Source organism: Triticum dicoccoides, chromosome 6B (assembly GCF_002162155.2).
Source record: "Triticum dicoccoides isolate Atlit2015 ecotype Zavitan chromosome 6B, WEW_v2.0, whole genome shotgun sequence".
NCBI lineage: Eukaryota > Viridiplantae > Streptophyta > Magnoliopsida > Poales > Poaceae > Triticum > Triticum dicoccoides.
This window is the reverse complement of record NC_041391.1, coordinates 218429695-218451849: the sequence shown is the minus strand read 5'-3', so window position 1 is coordinate 218451849 and position 22155 is coordinate 218429695. Positions and strand designations below refer to the sequence as shown.

The following is a 22155-nucleotide window of genomic DNA, read 5'->3' as shown; positions in this document are numbered from 1 at the left end:
TGCGGCAGCGGAACTCCCAATCTATTCTGATCCTCGATGTTTTTAGAGTATATGGAGATATATAGGCGAAAGAAGTCGGTCAGGGGAGCCACAAGGAGCCCACGAGGGTGGGGGCGCGCCCAGGGGAGGTGGGCACGCCTCCCTGCCTCGTGGCCACCTTGAAGCTTCCCTTACGTGCACTCCAAGTCCCCTGGATTGCTTCCGTTCCAAAAATAACTTTCCCGAAGGTTTCATTCCGTTTGGACTCCGTTTGATATTCCTTTTCTTCGAAACACTGAAATAGGCAAGAAAACAACAATATGGGCTGGGCCTACGGTTAATATGTTAGTCCCAAAAATAATATAAAAGTATATAATAAAGCCCATAAACATCCAGAACATATAATATAATAGCATGAATTCTTCATAAATTATAGATACGTTGGAGACGTATCAGCTGCCATGCTCTTTCCTAGACTCCAGGTTGGTGCATCAAAGGAAAACTCTATGGGCTCAGTGACTGGCATGAACGTCCTTCCTGGAACTTGAACTCGAATCATCCAACACTCGTCTTCTGGTAAAGTGGCGATGTAGGTCCTGGTGAAGCTTGGTATTCCGATGTTCAAGTATCTAGTGACTTCCTTCGAGTGTTGTCCGAAAGGTGTATCTTCATCTGGTTGGGTGAACTTGTTCCTTGCATCCACCATCCTATAGAGTAGAAAAGGGAGAGGAGTCAGAAAGAAGAGAGTAGTGATCCAGGGCTTTGGCTTAGTGTTCGTGCCCTACAGTCAGCGTGTGCTCTAATACCATCTTGTAGCGACCAGACCTCAAACAGTCTAGTCTCTATGCACCAGTGTCATCCCTGGATCGGTAATGCTGACACGCACAATACTTGAGGATTTATAACAAAGTTTCAATCACACACTTATTACATCCAATGTCTCAAAAGAGAACTTACAATAATATGGCTTAAGACCATCTAAAATCGATAACAGCAGAAGGCTTGGAAGATAAAGTGAGTCCATCAACTCCAACGGCATCACTAAGTGAAAGACAACGACCTATGGCACCTTACTCGTCGTCTGGAAAGTCTGCAACATGAACGTTGCAGCCCGAAACGGGTTAGCACATGGAATATGCTGGCAATGTAACACATGGAGTAATGAACAGAATAAATGCTATCACTACATGCATATATGGCTGGTGGAAAGCTCTATGGTTACAGTTTTGCATAAAGCCAATTTTTTCCTACAACAAAGGAATAAATTTTATTTAACTATCATGGTGGTTGTAAAACATTGAGAAGGTTCCTCCAACTCAATCCCAATTAAACATCATCATTAAAGCCAATCAAATTAATTTAGAGTGATGAGATCAACATGATAATCCAAGAACCAGATACTCAAGATGTCCATAACCGGGGACACGGCTAATCATGATCAGTTTGTACACTATGCAGAGGTTTGCGCACTTTCCCCACAAGACTCGAATACATACATGGTCGGAGAATCGAGACACAGTCTTTTTGAAGCATTAACTCTCTACTCTAGATAAACAGTACCACCTACAACCCACTACATCTGCTAGTCTACCTCTTCAAGAGCTTCATGCAACTTACTCAACTATGCCAGAGCCCATATTGGCTTGTGGCTGCACACGGAAGTTTCTAGCATGAATAATCTTATGGTCCCTTTGAGCCTGGGTGGAGGACCGTAGGATGATCACACGGGTACTCCGGGATATCCTAGGACAACACTGGATTCTCCAGGTGCCCTGACAACCACTGGGTACTCCAGGGTGCCCCAAGCAATCCACCCAGATGTGTATTTAAGTAGCCACCTTAAGTAAACCATTAATTAACAATACTCACATCTATCATGGATACACTCACCCAAACCACGTCTACGAGCATAGCATAACAATAAAGCATAACGTAAAAGTAACTCCAAATGGTTTGATAATAAATAGGGCAATAGGTTCTACCTCATCATTTACTTCCCAAAACCCACATGTTAAATCAGATCCTAACCATGCAATTGTTTGAGGGTTGAACTAATGCAATAAAACTGGGTAGTAAAGAGGTATGATCAAAGTGTTACTTGCCTTGCTGATGATCCGTGAAACCTAGAGACTCGTAGTAGCACGCTTTGCACTCCGGGTACTCTATCGCAACAAACAAGCATAAAATAATCACTCAACTAGAAGCACGGGTGAAACTCAAATAAGAGATCTAACAAGAAAGTTCAACTTAAGAACTCCGGTTTGCAAAAAGAATCAAATCAAACGAAGCAACGAAACTCAAACTGCGAAAAAACAAGATATGTTTACTAATCTGGACTTAAGTCAAATTTTACAGTACCAAAACCTTGTTCAAGTTGATTAAACAGAAAGAGGGCTTTGAGAAGAAGATATAGGCGCTTGAATCGCCTGATTCCAATAAACGAGCGAAAAGATAAACTAAAACGAAAATCGGGGCAGAAATCACGATCAAAAATAATCGCGGAAAAACCCTGAAAAAAAGAAAACTGACGAACAGGCTAACGAACGAACTATCGTTGTCTGCGGCTAACGGGTGAACTTAGTTCATAAAAACGAACGTACGAACGGGCGTTTTCTAAATAACTAAACCGGGGAAAAAATAAAACCGATCTAAAATAAAATAACCGAGGGTTTCTAAAAAAACCGAACGTTTTTCCGGCGAAAACCGGCGGCTACCTCGGGACGGCGGCGGCGGCGGGCAACTCTGGCGACGGCGGGGGTGGCGGCGGCGGCGGTCGGCGGTGGCAGGCGGTGGTGCGGGCGGCAGGGCGGGTGGTGGCGGCTGGCGCGCGTGGCGACGAGGGCGGCGGCGATGTCCAGCGGCGGCGGCATCCTGCAGCGCTAGTGGCGGCGGCGCCAGTGGCTGGTTAGGGTTAGGGTTTCGGCGGGGTGGGCTGGCGGCTTCGGCGGCTCGGGCCTCGCGGGGTATAAAGGTCGGCCGGGTCGAGTCATAGTCGGGCACAGCCGGGCTAGGTCGGTGGGATTTTAAAAAAAATTATTTCAATGCATAGAAAATCGAAGAAAAGAAATATTAAACAGACTCCAAAAATCCTGATATAAATTTTCCCCGTCCTCTAAAAATATAGCGGACAAAGTTAACATTTATTTGGGTCTCTAATGCAATTTTGAAAAACGTATTTTTTTCCTAATTCAAATAAAATAGTGATAAAACTCCGAATAAAATACTTATTTGATTTTAATATTTAACCTCCTATATTTCTTTATTTTGGGGAAGTCATTTTATCCCCTCTCCTTTATTTTTTGTATAAGAAATATTTGAAGAGAAAAATAATTAAAATCAAACGATCCTCTTTTCAAAATTTGAGAAAACTCAAATATGAAAATAACGAAATCCCCAACTCTCTCTACGGGTCCTTGAGTTGCGTAGAATTTCTAGGATCAACCCAAAATGCCATAAAATATGATATGCAATGATGATCTAATGTATAACATTCCAAATCGAAAATTTGGGATGTTACAGTGGGTTTGCTGGGCCAAGCTCGCAAGCATGTGTAGGTAGATTGTTCAATAGAATTGGCTATGTTCTTGTAGTTTGAATTTCATTCTAATTCAATGATGTTCATGTACATAATTATGTAACCGTGACGTAACTCATTTTGATGATGTACTAGCTACTTTCGTACCACTGTCAACTGATGTATTGAATTATGTTTATGTACTGGCTAATTTTGTACCACTGTCAACAGATGTTTTGAATTGAAATCCTTTGAACATCAAATATATGTCAAAGATCTTTTTTCAACATGAGACTTTCGACATCACAACTACTGTGTTTCCATTCATGTATCACACCCATAAGTAGTTGTTCGTCATGTAACACATAACTTAAGAACTACAAAATACTAGCTGTTCTTTAGTATCACATCCATGACAAAATATGTGTGAGTAAACTGAGAATTTCATGTATCACACAAACTAAGGGCACAAATGATCAGATTTTCACAGCACCTAACATGATCTACTCCTGTGACATGTCAAATGGTGCACTCCGAGTGATTTTCATTTCAGTAAGAGTAGTGCTATGCCTTTGTCCATCACCATATAGTAGGTGTTCCCAACCTCTTGCAGTAACTCCTCTCCCTCTTGTAGCAGCTCTTCTTCCTCTTGCACTAGCCCCTCTGCCTCTCTCACCATCCCCTGTGTCTCTAGTTGTGCTACTGCTAGCACCAGCGGCAGTAGTAGCAACACATCTCCTTCCTATAGTTGTGCTACTTCTAGCACCACCACCACCAGCAACAACAACTCTCCTTCTCCCAGATCTGTTTTTCCCCTACCTCTTAATGTTGCTAATACTTATCTTGCTGCAGTTGTGACCCTAGCTACTGGTATGGAAGATCTATTAGCAGCATCAAATACAGACTCTATTGGGAAATGAGTGTCTTCTTCAATCTAAATATTTGGTTTCTGCAGTTAAGTTGCAACATGTATGAGAACCAACACAACACATATGAAAGAGCTTGAAAATAAAGAGCAAATAAATGTCTTGATTATTTATACCTATTTCCCAAGCTATGAAACCATACTTGATATGCCATTCAGTGGATCTAGCCTAGGATCCAGGTAAACCTCTTCAATGTGCTAAATGAAAACACTTATGTGAGATCTTGATCTGTACAAAAATAAGAGAAAGAAGGACTTGGAAAAATTGTACCTGAAGTATCTCAGGTATGTGTGCATCTCCATTTTCATCTAATGTTGTGGGCCCTCTATTAATATTAATAGTTAACATGCCCACTTGCTCATGCATTGTCCTCCTTCTTTTCCTCCTTGGTCTTATTGTTGGCTCTGTTTAATCCCGTTGAGCTTGTTCTTGTGCATGCCCTTGAGCTTGTTCCTGTTAAAGCCCTTGAGCTTGTTATTGTGCATGCCTCTGAGCTGGTGCTTTAGCCTGTGCAATGGCCTTCAGTCTAGGACACCCAGCCTTGTTATGGTTAGGGCCTCTACAGTACCCACAATGTATTGTCACTCCATGTTTGCTTAATTTTGTCCCACCTGCTTTTTCCTCATGAGCTTTTCTTCTACTTTTTGGTGGCCTGCTTACTTTCTTTTCATAGGATGGAGGCAAAATTATTGGCCCATTTACATGATGCCACTCTGTCTGGTCTCTCAGGGGCATAATATTTGCACCATATGCTTGCATATAGGAATGTACTGAATAATAGTTGTTAACCATCTGCTCAGGTTTAATCCTCTCCGATCTCAAGCATGCTATGGAGTGGCTACATGGAATGTCAGTTAGCTACCATCTATGAATGAGAAAGCTAGGAGGTTCTGATCCACTATGTATGTCATGCCAATGCTTTTAACAGAAAATGTTGCTCTACCATATTCTTCTGCACGACAGTTAGCAGCATATTCAGTGTTTTTCTCTATTTTCTGCCTAATTTTAGGACATGTCTGTCCAGCCCACTGTTTCGTGGCCTCTCTTTGCTTCTTGTAATATACATTCCCAATTTGGCATGCTATGTGCTCTAACATGGATAGAACAAGAAATATATATATATATATATAGAGAGAGAGAGAGAGAGTAGTAGTACTTGTTAAATACTGAGAGCAGAACAAATGCAGTAGTATACATAAAGAGGAGAGAGGATTACTTGTTAAATACCTCACAACTATTGTTTGTCAGAATATCATTCACAAAATTACTGAAAAATGCTCTACACCATTCATTGCGGGGCTTTTCTTCTAACCATGCATAAGCATCTACACAATCAACCTTGAATCCATCCATGTTGTCCCTCCATTTTGTTTCATTGCTTGACCTTGCATATTTCCACAAGTGATTTTTCACCACTTCTCCATTGTGTAGCTGGTTCATATTCTAGTACAAATGTCTGACACAATATCTGTGCCCAGAATCTGAAAATGCTTCATTAACTGCTTTGATCAGCCCCTACATCCAACATATGTCATACATAATTATTATGCACTTCACCACATACAGAAATTTCCAGCATAACAAATCACAAGTTTATTTCATAGATAACACACCTTTTGTTTGCCACTCATAATGCAAAAAGGGAATGTATTAATGATGTTCAAATCATTTTTCAATGTTGTTAAGAACCACAACCAGCTGCTATAGCACTCCACCTCCACAATTGCAATAGCAATAGGATAGATACAATCATTTGGATATATTCCTATTGCTGTTAGAATTTGGCCACCATATTCAGTTTGAATGTGGCTTCCGTCAAGGTAGATAATGGGCCTACATCCACTCAACCAGCCTTTTTTGCAAGTAGCCCAACAAAAGTTAAAGGAACTGAATGTTTCACCCATACTTAAAAATAATGTTTTTCCTGGGTTTTCTGTCCTCAACTCCTGACCATAGTCCCATAATTTTCCATTAATTCTTTTCAAAAAATCTAATCACGCCCTTGCCAATTTGAACCTGTTCACTTTCATGTTGTACCTGGTCTCAACCTTGTTGGAAAAAGCCATTAAACTCATGTGGGCATTATTTCCGAAATCCTCAAGATATTTTCCTGCTAGCAAAGTAGCTGCATTTCTTTCACTTCCCGAACCTTCTCACAAGTGTTCACATCCACTAGTGTTTTATTGAGAAAGCAACCAGTTCTTGAGTCTCTAACATCAATCATTTTCCAAGGGCAGTCCCCAACACATATGGCTTCTAGCCTTTTTGCATTGCTCCTTGTTTTCCTAACTTACACTCTGTTCTTCACAATGTAGTTTTCCAATGCCTTTCTCAATTCTTCTGGGTTTGAAAATGTCATCCCAAGTTTAAAAGTGGGGTTCTCCATGTCAGGGAAACGAACACCTATGGGATCACGGGGATCCCTTCTATGGTTGGCAGGGAGAGAGTTGTGCAAAGAGCAGGTCTAGTGATCAACGCGAGGTTTTTTTACCCAAGTTCGGGCCGCAAAGGTGCATAACACCCTAGTTCTGCTTTGGTGTATATTCTGTTTTCTTGAGCTCTTGAACTAGCTACGATGCATGCCTAGTCCAAAAAGTCTGAATCCTCTCTCGGTACGCCTCGGGCCTCCTTTTATATGTCAAAGGGGTTGCCACAGTGGCACACAGGAGGTGGAAAGCAAGCTATAGTGTACAAGTTTATCTCTGACATCATAGAACAAACACATTTAATGAGCTGCCTACATGCCCCTTCACTTTATCGGGGACGGCAATAGAAGTCGTCTCGTCCGTCGCCGCCCCTCCTTGCCTTGACACGCATCCAGGATGATGAGGCATGCAGTGCCACACTAGCTAGCTAGCTGATGTGTTGGCGCGGTGGTAGAGCCTCCACGAAGATTTGCATGCCGCCACATAGGCGTCTGCCTAGTTGGCAAGCTGGTCATCGCGCTGGAGTGGTGGTGAGGTGGCAAAACCTTGTCGGGCACAGGCCTGGCTGCGGCCCCGCAATCGTCCCCGGGCAAGCCCTCGTGGTCGTCCCCGGCAAGGGTCTTGCCGGGGGTCTTCACCTTCTGGTCCCACGTGGATCCGCAGGTTATCAATCTTCACAAAGATATGTATTCTACTTTGCATGCGCGCCCTGAGCCTTGGCCTTGACACTGTTGATGGTGTCAAAGCTCTCAGCCTCAAGGGTGATGGCCTTGCTGGTGCTTCACAGGTCGCCCCAGCAAGGCTCTTGTCGGGGGCCACATAGGCTGCCCCGGCAGGGATGTTGCCGGGGGGGGCTAGTCTGCCTTCTGCTCTTAGTTCTTTGGATTGATTGTTGTCTTGGTAGACTTCTACTTTGTCCCCTCCCGCCCTGCCAAGCCCTGCCGCAGGCGTGGCTACAACTGCCCGTACACAAGTAAGGGGTACAGAAGATCCCATACTTTTGTACACTAACGGGAGCCCCCGGGCCTGGGCCACACATAAGCGCAAAGCATAGTTGGGCTAGGCCCAAAGCAGTGCGCGGGCACGCGTGGCAGGGTTTTAACCACTGTAAAATCTTCGTCAGTTGCGCTTCCCCACGATCTGCATTGAGTGCGTGACGTGGGGGTTGTGCATGGGATGGCCGCAGCACGCCTGCGTCACTCCACAGTAAATTGTAAAGAGGCGGCCCGCGCCTTCCCCATAAAAAGAGGAATCCGCAGAGGCGTTGCTCATTTACCCTCTATGCCCTTCCCAATCTAGGAACCGTTATTCCCCTCTTCTTCCTCGAGCACAAACCAGAGCCTCTCGCCTCTGCTTGTCGCTGCCACGCTTCCATTGCTTATTGATCCCTCGCCTATTCTCAGCCGCCATGGCGCCCAAAGCAAGAAAGGGCAAGGGCGCGACCAAGGCCGCCGAGGGGAAGGAAGTGCCAGAGAGAGAGTTGGTGAAGCTGTGGAAGAAGCACGCCCTCTTCATCTCGACAGTTGACGCGCTCACCCTCAGGGAGAAATTCAAGTCCCTGCGGGGAAGAGAGACGTCGGGGCATCCTGCCACGAAGATCATCCCCGGCCCCTTCGCCAAGCCATGTCCTGACAAATACCCTTTCTTCGTCCATTACTTCTCCTGCTGGCTCTGCCCCCCTTTCTCCGACTTCTTCAATGACATCATGCACACCTACGGCTTCCATCTTTTGGATTTTACGCCAAATGTCGTGGCATGCATGGCCTTCTTCGCCCACCTTTGCGAGGGCTTCGCCGGGGTGCATCCCAACACCGCACTCTTTCGCCACTACTTCGTCCCCCGCATCCAGGCAGGCGGCGCCATCTTTGGGTGCATCACTTGGATCCCGAGGGCTCTTAGCAAGGGCACGTACCCGGAGGGCTCCACAAAGGACAAGTGGGACGAATGGCGGGGCCGGTGGTGCTTGATTGAGGAGAAGGATCCGCAAGAGTTCTGCCAGGTCCGTCGGAAGCCGCCGGTCCGCGGCAACGACTGGGGCGAGCTTGATGCTGATGACGGGAAGCTCACGATCACCACCACCAGGATCCACCGCCTCACCTCAGCCGGGCTCACGCTCGAGATGATCGGGGCCGATTTCATCCGCCGCCGCATTGCTCCTCTAGACAACAAGGAGAGACCGGCCTGGGACTACAAGAATGCGGCCAGCATCATGAGGCTCCGCCCTGGCCTGAATTACAACTTCACGGTGATACAGCACGCGCATCTCTGTCAGAGGCTCTTTCAACTCAAGGCAAGTAAGCACTCGGCCTCCCCATCCAAAAATTAGTAGATGGTGAATGAGAAAGTTGACCAAGCTAGCTTATTGTATACTGATAGATGTCCAAGCAGGGTGGTAGAAGAACGTATGCTTAGAGACATCCTCTTCGCATTTACGAGAAGCAAATTTATGCCTCTCCCAAAAGAGAAAAATATGTTTTTTTTTGCTTTTCCGGGAGCCACAACTATGCCTCCATGAGAAGCAAATATGTGCCTCTCGTGAAAGAAAAAAGCCCTCGATTTATGCCTCTCGCGAATCCAAAATTGTGTCTCCACAAGATGCAAATATGTGCCTCTCGCAGAAGAAAAAAACATGTTTTTTTTTCCTTTTCCGAGAGGCACAGCTCGAGTAAGAAAAAAAAATCGAAATGGAGGCAAAAGATTTACCAAATTCATTAAATAAGAGAGAAGTGTTTTAGAGTGTTACAAATGACCCATATGCCCGGCATGGCAACTACTCGCGCACAAGAATACACCCCAGTTTTTTAGCTCCCGCGAGAACCCAAAGCTTGACATTGTTGATGATAGCACGAAGAAGGATCGGAGGCGGTGCGCTCTTGTGTCGGAAGACCCGAGCATTACGCTCGTTCCAAATCGTCCAAGAGACTAGCATTGTAAGTGAGGCCAAGGCTCGTCGGTTTGGGTTTTGCAAGCAGGTTCGCTTTTCCCACCATTCCAAAACGGATCCATCCAAATGCCAAGAGGAGGTGTCCATGTGCGCTAGACCAAATTCAAGGATGACTGAGTTCCATAGCCTTATGGTGTAGCGGCATTTGTAGAAGAGGTGTGCACCCGTCTCGCCAACACGCTTGCAAAGCGGGCAAAGTCCACAGTTTTGCCAACCGCGCCGCTCCAATCTGTCGGCTGTCCAAATCCGGTCTTGGATAGCCAACCAAGCAAAAAACTTGATCTTAGGAGGGGCCCAAGCCTTCCAGATCATAAAGTCCATGGGCGAAAGTGTCAGTCCAAGAAACTGAGCCTTGTAGGAGGTGGCCGCGGAGTAGGACCCGTCGTTGGCGTGTTTCCAAATAATGTCATCGTCAGTTTGTTGATCCAAGAGTAGGTCATGCACAAGCATCCATAACGTGAAGAATTGGAGGATGTGGTCACCGGACACGATGGTGTTGCGACCGATCTTAAGAATCCAAGCATCTCCATGGAGGGCCTCACGCACCTTCCAGTTCTTGCGTGTGGAGGCCTCATAAATCAAAGGGGCAATGTCCTTCGGTTTCCGCCCAAGAAGCCATGGGGAATCCCAAAAAGGTGTTTTGGCACCGTTGCCCAAAATGATGGTCGTTGAGGCATAGAAGAAGTCCATGTCCTCCTCTGTGCAAGTGTTCCCAAGCCCCATCCACGAGAAGCAAATATGTGCCTCTCACAAAAAAACATGTCTTTTTCTCTTTTCGAGAGACAAATTTGTGCCTCTTACGAAAAAACACATTTTTTTTCATTTTCTGAGAGACACACTGGTGGAAGCGAATACTATGTACCAATTCATCCAAAATTTAGGGAAAACCAGGCGAAACCGAAAGGCTGAAAAAAACAAAAAGAATTATTTAAAACCTAAAAATGCATAAAAATAAATATAAAATAAAATTCGGAGGAAGCGACCAACACATGACACGTGACCCTTGAGGGGCTCCCGCAAGGGATACCCCTCAATTAATTGCTCTGAATATAACAACCATGAATGATTAAGACTTTGTTATTCCTCAGCTGTGTGAGAATTAACAAAACTTATTATTTTATTATGCTTTTACAAATTACCAGAATCGGGAGGTTCCCTTTAACTGAAAATTTAACAAGCGGCCGCCCACCTTGGTCAATACCTTTTGAAACCACTAGACTCTAAAGTACTCCCTCCGTCCCGAAATACTTGTCATTGAAATAGATGTATCTAGATGTACGGAGGGAGTACATCATTAAATACATCATACTTCAGGATGAAGACAATGCTCTAAAACTGGGCACCATGTAGTTGTATACTATTAGATGGTGAAGGAGAAAATTGTCCAAGCTAATAAGCTTATTTGTATACTGAATTACTGATAGGTGACCAAGGAGGGTGGAATGAGGACATATGCTCAGACGCGCATCCTCTTGGCATCGCCTTCAGGCGCGTGCTTGTCGGTTCCATTGCCTGGTTTACTAACCTGGAAACAGAAAATGTGAAGTGGCGTATCAGTGACGGTGCTCCGTAGTAGACGATCCACATGACAATATTCTTTTAAAGCAGCTTGCTCACATTCTCCTCGGGGACGATGGCGAATCGCTTCGAAGGAGGGACCCAGACTTTAGCTGAAAATATGAAGACATGTCGTAAACTGAACATGAGGAAATGCATGTGCACAGACTTTCCAGCAGACCTTCATGTAAATGCAAACCTGTCATTGGAACAGCGTTTGATGACTCCAGCTGCTTGCAAGCAGACCCGTCCAGGCTCAGGGCATCGATCATCTTGGGTGTGTTCCTTAACGAGGTGCAACCGTTTTGTCGATTCATTTATCGTACGTTATATATAAGAAAAAGATTGATTGGCGCGGTCTGAGTGGCAACTGACAAGTACCTCGTCAAAAAGAAAGAGCAACAACATGTACTTGATAAATGTTTACCTGTCGATTATTTCACCATGACCAAGCTGTCCACTGGCAACCCTACCCCATGAGAAAACATTCTTGTTTTCTGTCAGGGCAAGAGTATGCCTCCATCCACAGGCAACCTGTGCAATTTTCTGCAATCCACATACCCATATGTAAATGAGACTAAAGAACGAAACTACTTCCTCCGTCCGGAAATACTTGTCATCAAAATGAATAAAAAAGGATGTATCTAGATGTATTTTAGTTCTAGATACATCTCTTTTTATCCATTTTGATGACAAGTATTTTCGGACGGAGGGAGTATATCATAGCATCAAATGTCGAATGCATCTTCACATGATTTAATGGAACATGTCATAAATGTTGTAGCCCCAAGCCACAACCACATCATTTAAGTAATTTATATAAGCAAAAGATTGTGCAAATAAACTTCACGTACCTGTTCGTCGGGGAAATTCACCTCCACGGGGGAACAGTGATCTATGTTATCGCCGACACCAACTTGGCCAAACTACATATTAAAAATATGGGTCAGGACAAGAAGAGAGGTGATAACAAGATGTAACCAGACTAGTTTTTGTGATCGGGACGAAACTATCAAGCACCTCTTCTTTGATTGCCCGTTGGCGGGAGTTTTGTGGCACACGGTGCAAATTGCCTTTAACATTACTCTTCCGAATTCGGTCAGTACGTTATTTGGAACGTGGCTTGTTGGGATAGAGTCCGAAACAGCTAGACACATTCGTGTAGGAGTATGTGCGTTGTTATGGGCAATTTGGAACTGCAGAAATGATTTGGCTTTTAACAGAATAATAACTATTCATTTTTTGCAGGTTTTATTCCGAGCTACTGCGCTGATCCGTATGTGGTCCTTACTCACTCCGACGGAGGCCAGGGAGTGTTTGGTTACTGGATCTATCCGGTGGGAGATGGTAGCGCGGGATATCTTCAACCGGTTTGGATGGCGGTCATGTAATAGGATAGGCGATTAGTTTACCTATCTTTGTTATGCCAGCCGGTTGTGGCTTTTGGGCCTTCTGTTTTTGACGTTGTGGCTCTTTGTGAGCTTGCCGTTTTTTATTGTTTTCAGACTATAAGACCTTGTTGAACCTCTTTTTATCTATAAATGTGGACGTATGCATCGTTCTGATGCAGAGGCCGGGGAGTCCCCCTTTTCGAAAAAAAAGACTAGTTTTCCTTCACTTTACAACTTTAGTTTTTCAAGCTAAATCGCTAACCAAAACAAGACCAGCAGCAGATAATGAATTGGATACAGGTTGCTAGCATTGACATATAGCATAACGCTCACGCTTTCGGTGGGTTTTCCTTATCGAACATGTTTCTGTGTGTTGGCAGTTGTGTTTGGTAGCAAGCTGAAACGGTGGGTTGGTTATGGACTTATGGCAAGGCAAAAGAATAACAGATGGATTTCCAAAGAGGTGAGAACTTCTAAAGATGCATAATAAGGAGATCAAGTCCTCACCTGTCATTTCTCTATGTTCTATGAATCACATTATACAATAGCAAAGATGCGTACTCACAGAATAGAATGGTGAACATCATATTTAACGACCAAATGAATTGATGTTCATATATAAGAACTTATTAATGAAATTTAGATTAATGCAGATAAGGGGGATCATATAATATGAAGAAAAATTTGAGTATATGACTAATCACCTTGTTCCACCCCCATCCGTAGAGTTTCCCATCTGAAGCGACTGCCATTGTATGCCTCCACCCACCTGCAATCTACACCACCAGATCATGTCTTCCTGAACCATTCCTTTGATTCACAAGGAAAATCGAGAAAAAGTACATAAATAGGAAATATTCATATGGTAATACTATTCATGCATTTGATTCAAAGAAATGGACCATAGGAAAAACGGAGGAATTTATCCTTTGGGTAGAGTTCCAATGGAAAAACAAAAGAATTGCAACCCACTCGAGCCTCCTTTTTACATTCATGCCCACAAAGAATAAGATAAATGCCATAAGTAGCACAATATTAACTCCATCTTACCTTCCAGTATGTTTTACCCTTAATTTAACCATAACTTTTAGGATTCCTGTGTTTTTCGTATTCCTGCAAATCAAACACTCGCTTCTACAAATTTTCGTGTTCTCATAATCCTCTACTTTCCACATGCAATCCTATCCTATTCATGAGTTTTTCCTACTCCTGTTTTTTAAATCCTGTGAATCAAACAGGCACTGAAGCTTTTCAAAAAACATAACCCTTAAAGGACAATTTCCCCAAGTTCTAGCAAGTGGCTAGCCCGGTGCATGTAGCTCCCGCTTGCGCAGGGTCCGGGAATGGATCCGACCACTTTGAGTCTATTGTACGCAGCTTTTCCCTACATTTCTGTAAGAGGCTGTTTCCAGGACTTGCACCCGTGACCTCATGGTCATAAGGCAACGGTTTTACCACTGCGCCAAGGCTCCCATTCCAAGTTCTAGCAAGTGGACCCTAGTAAAAACCATTATGGAAGCTTAGTATGCTGTATTATGGTAACTCTAATCGATCCTCAAAAATTAACTCACAAAACCCCGTTTCGAAAACCTAACCCTAAAATATTCCATGTTTTTGGCTACATTCTAATCGAACCCCAAAACTTAAATCCCTAAAACTTCTATTTCACTAGTTCTCACTTCCTTTTGCTAACTTCAAGTCCACTTCACCCACTTTTTGGTAACTTATTAATTCAAACTTTCATGTAAATCATTCAAATATTTCAACGATATTCCAAACTTATTCTCCAAAAAAAAACTTTGAATTCCAACATAACAAATTATCCGAGAATGAATCGTGTACTAAGAAAAATCAACAAATGGTCTGAATGATGATAGATGAAATTGTTATTCTTCCCTGGCAAATTGCCACATGTGCTTTATGAGTTCGTTTTGTAGTTCCAGTAGCATCCCTTCTTTGAGTAAACCAAGGATCATGCATTTTATAGGATTTTAAAATATATTGGGGATCAATTAGAGAAACTCTAACAGCTCATGTATCCTTTAAAAATCTAGGGAAGTTGAGGCACAAATAGCCCTCCAATAGCTCAAAGTAAACCCAGAATTTTTATGGGATCGTATGATTGCCCCCAACTCCCCTCACATTTACGGGAAGATGGTCTTTCCATAAAATGTTGACGGGCTGCAACCCTGCCATGTCGCCGCCGCCATGCCATGTCGCCTCCACACCGCACCGCCACTCGCCTCTGTGCTGCCGCTGCCACGCGCCGCCTCCCAGCGCTGCCCCGCCACCCACATGTTTTTTGGATCAATTAGAGTTGCCCATTAAGATTAGAGTTGCCCTTAGTACCTGAGAAATGGAAACGTCTTTGAGGGCCTCGAGCTTGCGTGGAACCAGATGGTCCTCGAAATCACCATGGCCTAGCTGGCCATACTTGCTCCACCCGTAGGTGTACAGACCACCAGACGACGACACAGTGACCGAGTGGCGCCACCCACATGCAACAAGCGCCATCTTTTCTCCCTGGAAGATTAAGAGTTTACAAGGGAATGACACAAGCACTTGTTCAGAACGCAGGAACTTTACAGTAGACAGTTGAATTAGCACAGTATCGGGAGAAGATTCCGCAAAAGATTACCCACCTCAACGGAAGAAACCTTTTCCGGGACTGATCGGTCGTCGCGGTCGCTGAGACCTAGGTTGCCATATCGACCCCAGCCCCATCCGTAGAGATGGCCATCTTCTGTTATGGCCGTAGTATGCTCGGCGCCAGCAGCGATCATTTTTACGCAGACACCCTGCACACATTCTTCTGTCACTCTCGGTGGCGGTGCAGGGTTTGGCATACAAGCTAGGAGCATGATTTTCCTTTCATATTTGTTACTCACTCAGTCCCATAATAATAGGGTTTTTGACACTACACTACATCAGTATCAAAACGCTCTTATATTATACTAGGACGGAGGGGGTAGTATGTAAAGCAAATTTCCACAGCGGTAATCCATAAATGAGCCGACGCCCATTTGTTCCAAACAAACAGTAAAATTAAAAAAATAGTAAGAAAAAAAACTGAAATTATTTGGCATCCCGGATGCCCGAGTGCGCTAGGAGCATGCAAATTGTCATGGTGAAATGATAATCAAGGAGCTCTACAAAGGAAAAACAAAATCAGGCCTTCAAAGTGTCTTTTTTCTAAGTTTTATTGAGAGCCTTTTTTTTACTACAGCTCCTTAAACGTTGTTTCACTATGAAAATTCGCACGCTCCTAGCGCACAAGCAACTTGGATGTCAAAAGATAACAATTTTTTAAAAATAATTTTGCTATCTTTTCTATTTTTACTATTTATGGAGGGGTGTAGATGAGCCCGGGCTCCAAAACGACGGTCCTCACTACCACATCGTATACTGGTTAGCTATAAGATATACTTCCACTCAAGTAGAATCTAGAAATACCGACTGATGCAAATATGATATTCAAAAATAAATAAATAACACTTCTGCTTGGTCCCATTTACTCTTTTTCTTTTCTGTTAAATCTCAAAAAAAAAAGTGCGGGCACATGATTCCAACTCCTGACCTCCCGGTTAAGTGCAACATTATTAAACAAGTCAGGCAACTGACCCGATGTGCCCAGTTTACTTCTTTTTCCTTCTTCAAATCAATGCTAAAGCACAACTTTCTTTTGTATTCTTTATTTTTGATTCGAGCGGTTTTTTCTTCTGTTTTTCTTTTCTTTTCTCTTCCTTTTTTCATTTATTTTTTCCATTTTCAAAATTCAAAAAAAATATATATTTTAATGTCGTGATTTTTCTTAAATTCATGAATCTTTCAAACTCATGAACATTTTCTAAATTTTTGAACTTTTTCTAAATCCATGAATTTTTTCAGAATGTGTGAACTTTTTTTCAAATACATGAATGTTTTCCAAATCCACTAACTCTTATCAGCTTTTGTGAACTTTTTTTTATCAAAACCTATGAACTTTTTTCAAATTCCTGAACTTACTTTGAAACCCGACTAAAACAACAAATTCGGGAACTTTAGTTTCAAAATCACTTAACTTTTTTTAGTGATTTTCTTTAAAATCTGCGAAAATTTTCAAATCTGTGAACATTTTTTTTCAAAATTTTGTGAACTTTTTCAAACCCCGAATGCTTGGATCGGCCCATCAGGCACCCGACAGGAGCGATACCGTCACCTAGCTAGGCCAAGACTTAAGCATTTTTCATTTTTCATTTTTGAGTTTTCTTTTGTTAATTTGTTAATTCATTTTCTCCTTTTTGAAATTTTTTTTTTCGAAAACTTTTCAAAATTTAAAATATTGTCTGGAATATCCAAAAAATTCTTGTTTTTACATATTGTCTAAAATTTTAATAATTATTCGGGAACCTAAAAAAATGTTCCCATTTTTTGAATTGTTTGTTCACAAATTTATGAATACGTTTCAACCAAAGTAGATAATTTTCTTGAAAGTATATGTTTTGTAATTTTTATTCGGAATTTTCATCTATTGTTAGGATTTGTTCAACAATGTTGGAAAAAGTGTTCGAGTTTGTAAAACTTTTATACATAATTTTGAATTCAAAAATTGTTGAATTTTTTTAGGAAATGGTTAGGAAATAAGAAAATGTTCATATTGATTTATAATGACGGTAATTGCAAATAACATAATTATTCAAATTAGGTTAAATTACATGCTCACCAACGGACCCTTCTAGCCTACCCGAACACTCTCTGTTGAACATGGTCTACTTTTGGACATGCATGAAATAAATCCAACTTTTTCAAGCAAGTGGGCATTCCTATGGAGGCATCCATGCTAGATTTGAACGATTTTCGACAACATATGCAAGTTGTGTTATGTCCGACCATTCATCGGGCTTTTTTGAACGAGAAAAACTCTAGAAAATGCAAACTTATCAAAAACCCAAACAACTTAGCATGGTGCCTTGAATTGGTGATACATGGCTATAAAAAGAATCTGGGGGTCAATTAAAGGATCTCAGGAAACAACATGCTCTCAAACAGAGCCTTTTGGCCTACCCAGACACCCTGTGTTGAACATGGTCTAGTTTTGGACTTTTTTTAATGACCCCAACTTTTGTCAGCGGGTGGGCATGCCCATGGTTGTCGTCCATGATAGGTTTAAATAAATTCTGATGCCGTATGCAAGTTGCATCATGTCCAGCCATTTATCGGCCACTTTTCACCTATAAAACTCCAAAAATGCAAGATTTGTCGAAAACTAAATCAACTTGGCATGGTGACTTCAATTGGTTATACAAGCTCATGGAAAAAATGGGGTCATTTGATGGATGCTGAAAGAAACATGTTCTCAAACGGGCCCTTCTGGCATATCCGAACACCCTCCGTTGAACATGTCTAGTTTTGGACGTGCATGAAATAACCCTAAACTTTTCTCTAAGGTGGGCATGCCCATGGTAGGCATCCATACCAGGTTGGAATGAATTCCCACACCGTATGCAAGTTGCATCACATCCGATGATTTTATCGGGCTTTTTCAACTAAGAAAACTCTAGAAAATGTAAAACTTGTCGAAAAAACAAACAACTTGGCATGGTGCCTTGAATTTGTGATATAAGGCTATAAAAAATTGGGGTCAATTCAAGGATGTTGATAAACAATGTGCTCTCCAACAGAGCCTTCCGGACTACCCGAACATCCTCCATTGAACATGGTCTAGTTTCAAACATTCTTAAAATGGCCCCAACTTTTACTACCAGGTGGGCATGCCCATGGTACGCATTCATGCCAGCTTTGAACGATTTCCGACACCCTATGCAAGTTGCGACACGTTCGTCCATTTATCGGCCTTTTTTGACTGAGAAAACTCTACAAAATGCAAAATTTACCAAAAACCAAAACAACTTGGCATGATGCCATGAATTGGTCATACAAGCTAAGGGGAAACAATTGGGTTCATTTGACAAATGTCAAGAAACAACATGGTCTCAAACAGAGCCTTCTGCCCTACCCGGACACACTACGTTGAGCATCGTGTTTTTTGGAACATTTTTGTACCACAACTTTTGCCAATGGGTGGGCATGCCCATAGTAGGCATACATGCCAAGTTTGAAGGAAAAAAATATTTAAAATTACAATTTAAACATGTACTAATAACTGTTATTTTAAGGTTTTAACATAACTAATGAATACAAAAGCATAATTGAAAAAAGTAAACGATTTTCCTAGTAATCATTTAATAAATGTTAGACGAAAATAACAGTTTTAAATAATAATTTAAAACATTTCCTTAAAATTGTTATTTTGGTGTTCCAAACAATATAACTGGTTTCAAAAAAGATGAATAACGTTTAAAAGGAGAAACTGAATTAATGAAATAATAGAAGAATAACAAAAAGGTAAGAAAATAAAAAAACACTTAGGCCTTGGCCCAATTAGGCAACGGTATCACTCCCGTCTGACGCATATTGGGAATTTCTAAAACTATTTGCATTTTCAAAATATTGTTCATGATTTCGGAAAGTGTTTGAAAATTAAAAAATTGTTCATGTTATAATTTTTTTGTTGAAGTTTCAAAAACATGTTCATATTTGCAAATTTTGTTTGTAATTTTAAAAAATGTTTGGGAATATAACAAATGTTCGTGCTTTTCAAAAATAGTTAGAAGTTATAAAATCATTATTGTTTTCAATTTTTGTACACAATTTTTGTAAAAAATACGGATTTCAAAAAAAATCTGCATAAAAAAAAAACTTCACGTATCCAAAAAAGTTTTGCTTTTTCCAATTTTTATTCGAGTTTCTAAAAATGTTCTCATGCTTTAAAATGCTCATATTTTCTAAATCATGTTTTCATTCTTTTTTCTGAAGATGTTTGGAATTTTCAAATTTTGTTGGCATTTTTATTAATTGTTCAGGATTTTTTTTATTTTCCAAAAACAATTGCTTGGAAACCCAAAAGTTCTTTTTCAAAAAGTTTTTGGAATTTCAGAAATTGTTCAATAAAAATTGGACTTTCATAAATTATGTTCTTTTTCCAAAACAATATTCGACATTTCCAAATTATTCACATTTTTGCAAGAATTTTTTTGATTTGTTTCAACATATGAACACTGTTGTGTGTTCTTATAAAATCCGTGCTATATGAAATCACAAGCAGTTGTTGGGTCGAGTGGCAAGTAGTTTGCGCCAACAGTTTGAGGTCCCGATTTTGAGTCCTCGTCATCTACCTTTTTGCATTTTTTTACATAAAACGGACCTCCCTTTTCACCGTACTTTTTTCTTTTTGCAGTATTTTTTGTACATAAAATGGACCTCCGTTTTCTCAGTATTTTTTCTATATATAAAACAGGCGGATGTGACTTAATGGGCCGGCCCATACGCACAAGAACTGACGCAGAGAGCCTCGTACAAGGTGTTTTCGTATGGCGTATATGTTATTGTTTTTTATATGTTTATTAGTGAGGGGGTTGTACCGAAGTGAGACTCGATAAATAAACCCTCCACAGGCTTCACAGACGTGTTCTTTCCTACCTGCTTAGTACCCAACAGCAGTGATGTCAAAGGAAAACCAACAGCCAGCATAACTCTTTTATTTGTATCTGAACTAAAACCACGACAAAAATTATACTTACCTCAAAAGCCTTGATCTTTTGCGGGAGCAGCGAGTCTTCATTGTTTCCGAGACCAAGTTGCCCGTTCTGATTGCGCCCCCAGCTGAAACAAATTAAACAGCAGCATAAGGCAGTAGCTGAAACACATTAATACTCCTACATGGCAAAATACTGCATGGATGGAACTTATTGCGTTCGAGTACAATACGTACTACTTGTTTATTAAGGTTTTGAGGGTACCTACACCTACCTATGCACTTGTCCGGTGACGGTGACGGCGAGGCAGTGGCTGTCACCGCATGCGATCTGCTTGATCTTCATCCCCTGCAGGGCCACTACCGGCTGCGGGTTGAACACATCGCTCGAGTTGCCGTGTCCCAGCCTCCCGAAGTCTCCCCTGCACAGCACACCCAACACAGCCTCGTCACGTAGTACGAAACTACTGTAGAAGATATCCAGGAACAGGAGGCGGCGTGCGGCGTGCGGCGTACTCACCCTGTGCATTTCAAAACCGAACCGAAAAACCATACCGAAAATAAACCGAACCGAATCGATTTTATGGTTTTTATGGTTTCTGGTTTCGGTATGGTATGAACTTTCATACCGATTTAAACTTTGGTTTTTATGATACATACCGAAAAACCGAACGGTTAACCGAATAAACCGAAGTAAAAATAAATTTATATTTCTTGAGATGAACAACCATACAAGTTGTCATTTTTCTTGTACATGAGTCAAATTCACTAATAAGCATGTAAAATTTTCTTGTAACATAGTCACTTTTCTCTTTTTAAAATGCTAAGCATGTCGATAACCATCAACAGATGAATTAATGCATGCATATATACTTATATATATATAGTCATATACTATTTGTGTAAAATAATATGTGTTTTGAGTCATAAGTTTGCAAATTATTATTACATCATTTTCAAATTCGCGTCAACTTTGGTTTTTATGGTATATACCGAAACCATACCGAAATAATTTGGTATATACCGAAACCGAACCGTATTTTAATTTCATACCGTATTTACCGAAGTATTAATACCGTACAAACCGAAAAACCGTATAAACTGAACCATGTAAACCGAATAAACCGAACGCACAGGGTGACGGCGTACCATCCCCAACTGTAGAGCTGCATCTCGTCATCGGAGTAGGCGGCGGTGTGGTCGGCGCCGCAGACGACGGACGTAATGCGTGGCACGTCGAAGGAGGTCAGCACCGTTGGCACGGCCGGTCCTCGGAGTCTCCGTGGCCGAGCTGCCCGTCCTCGCCCCGGCCCCAGGAGCACACCATCTGGCCCGCTGAAACACCACATCGCGTTTCATCATCAGACCGATCGACGAGAAGCCTAAGGCAAGGCGGCGGTTTGACGGCGCAGAGCAAGAGGAGTGGCGGCTTACAGAGCAGTGCGACGGAGTGGTTGGCGCCGACGGAGATGAGGACGATGGACTGCTCCGGCGCCTCCGGGACCGCGTCGTCGCCGGCCGCCTCTGCCTTTGCGTCCATGTGTGAAAGAATCCACGGGTGGGTCTCAGCTACTCGCTCTTGAGTCTCGACTCTCGACCAGGTGGACTGGAACTATGGAATGGAAGCAGTGCAGTGGAGTGGTACAAGTAGAGGGGGAGCAGTCACCCTGTGCATTCGGTTTATTCGGTTTACATGGTTCAGTTTATACGGTTTTTCGGTTTGTACGGTATTAATACTTCGGTAAATACGGTATGAAATTAAAATACGGTTCGGTTTCGGTATATACCAAATTATTTCGGTATGGTTTCGGTATATACCATAAAAACCAAAGTTGTCGCGAATTT

At 42.1% G+C, this 22155-nt stretch overlaps 1 pseudogene; it reads right to left on the bottom strand.

Moving 5' to 3' along the window:
* Positions 1-11218: 11218 nt before the first annotated feature.
* On the bottom strand, positions 11219-21850 carry LOC119326052 (annotated as a pseudogene).
* Positions 21851-22155: the final 305 nt, after the last annotated feature.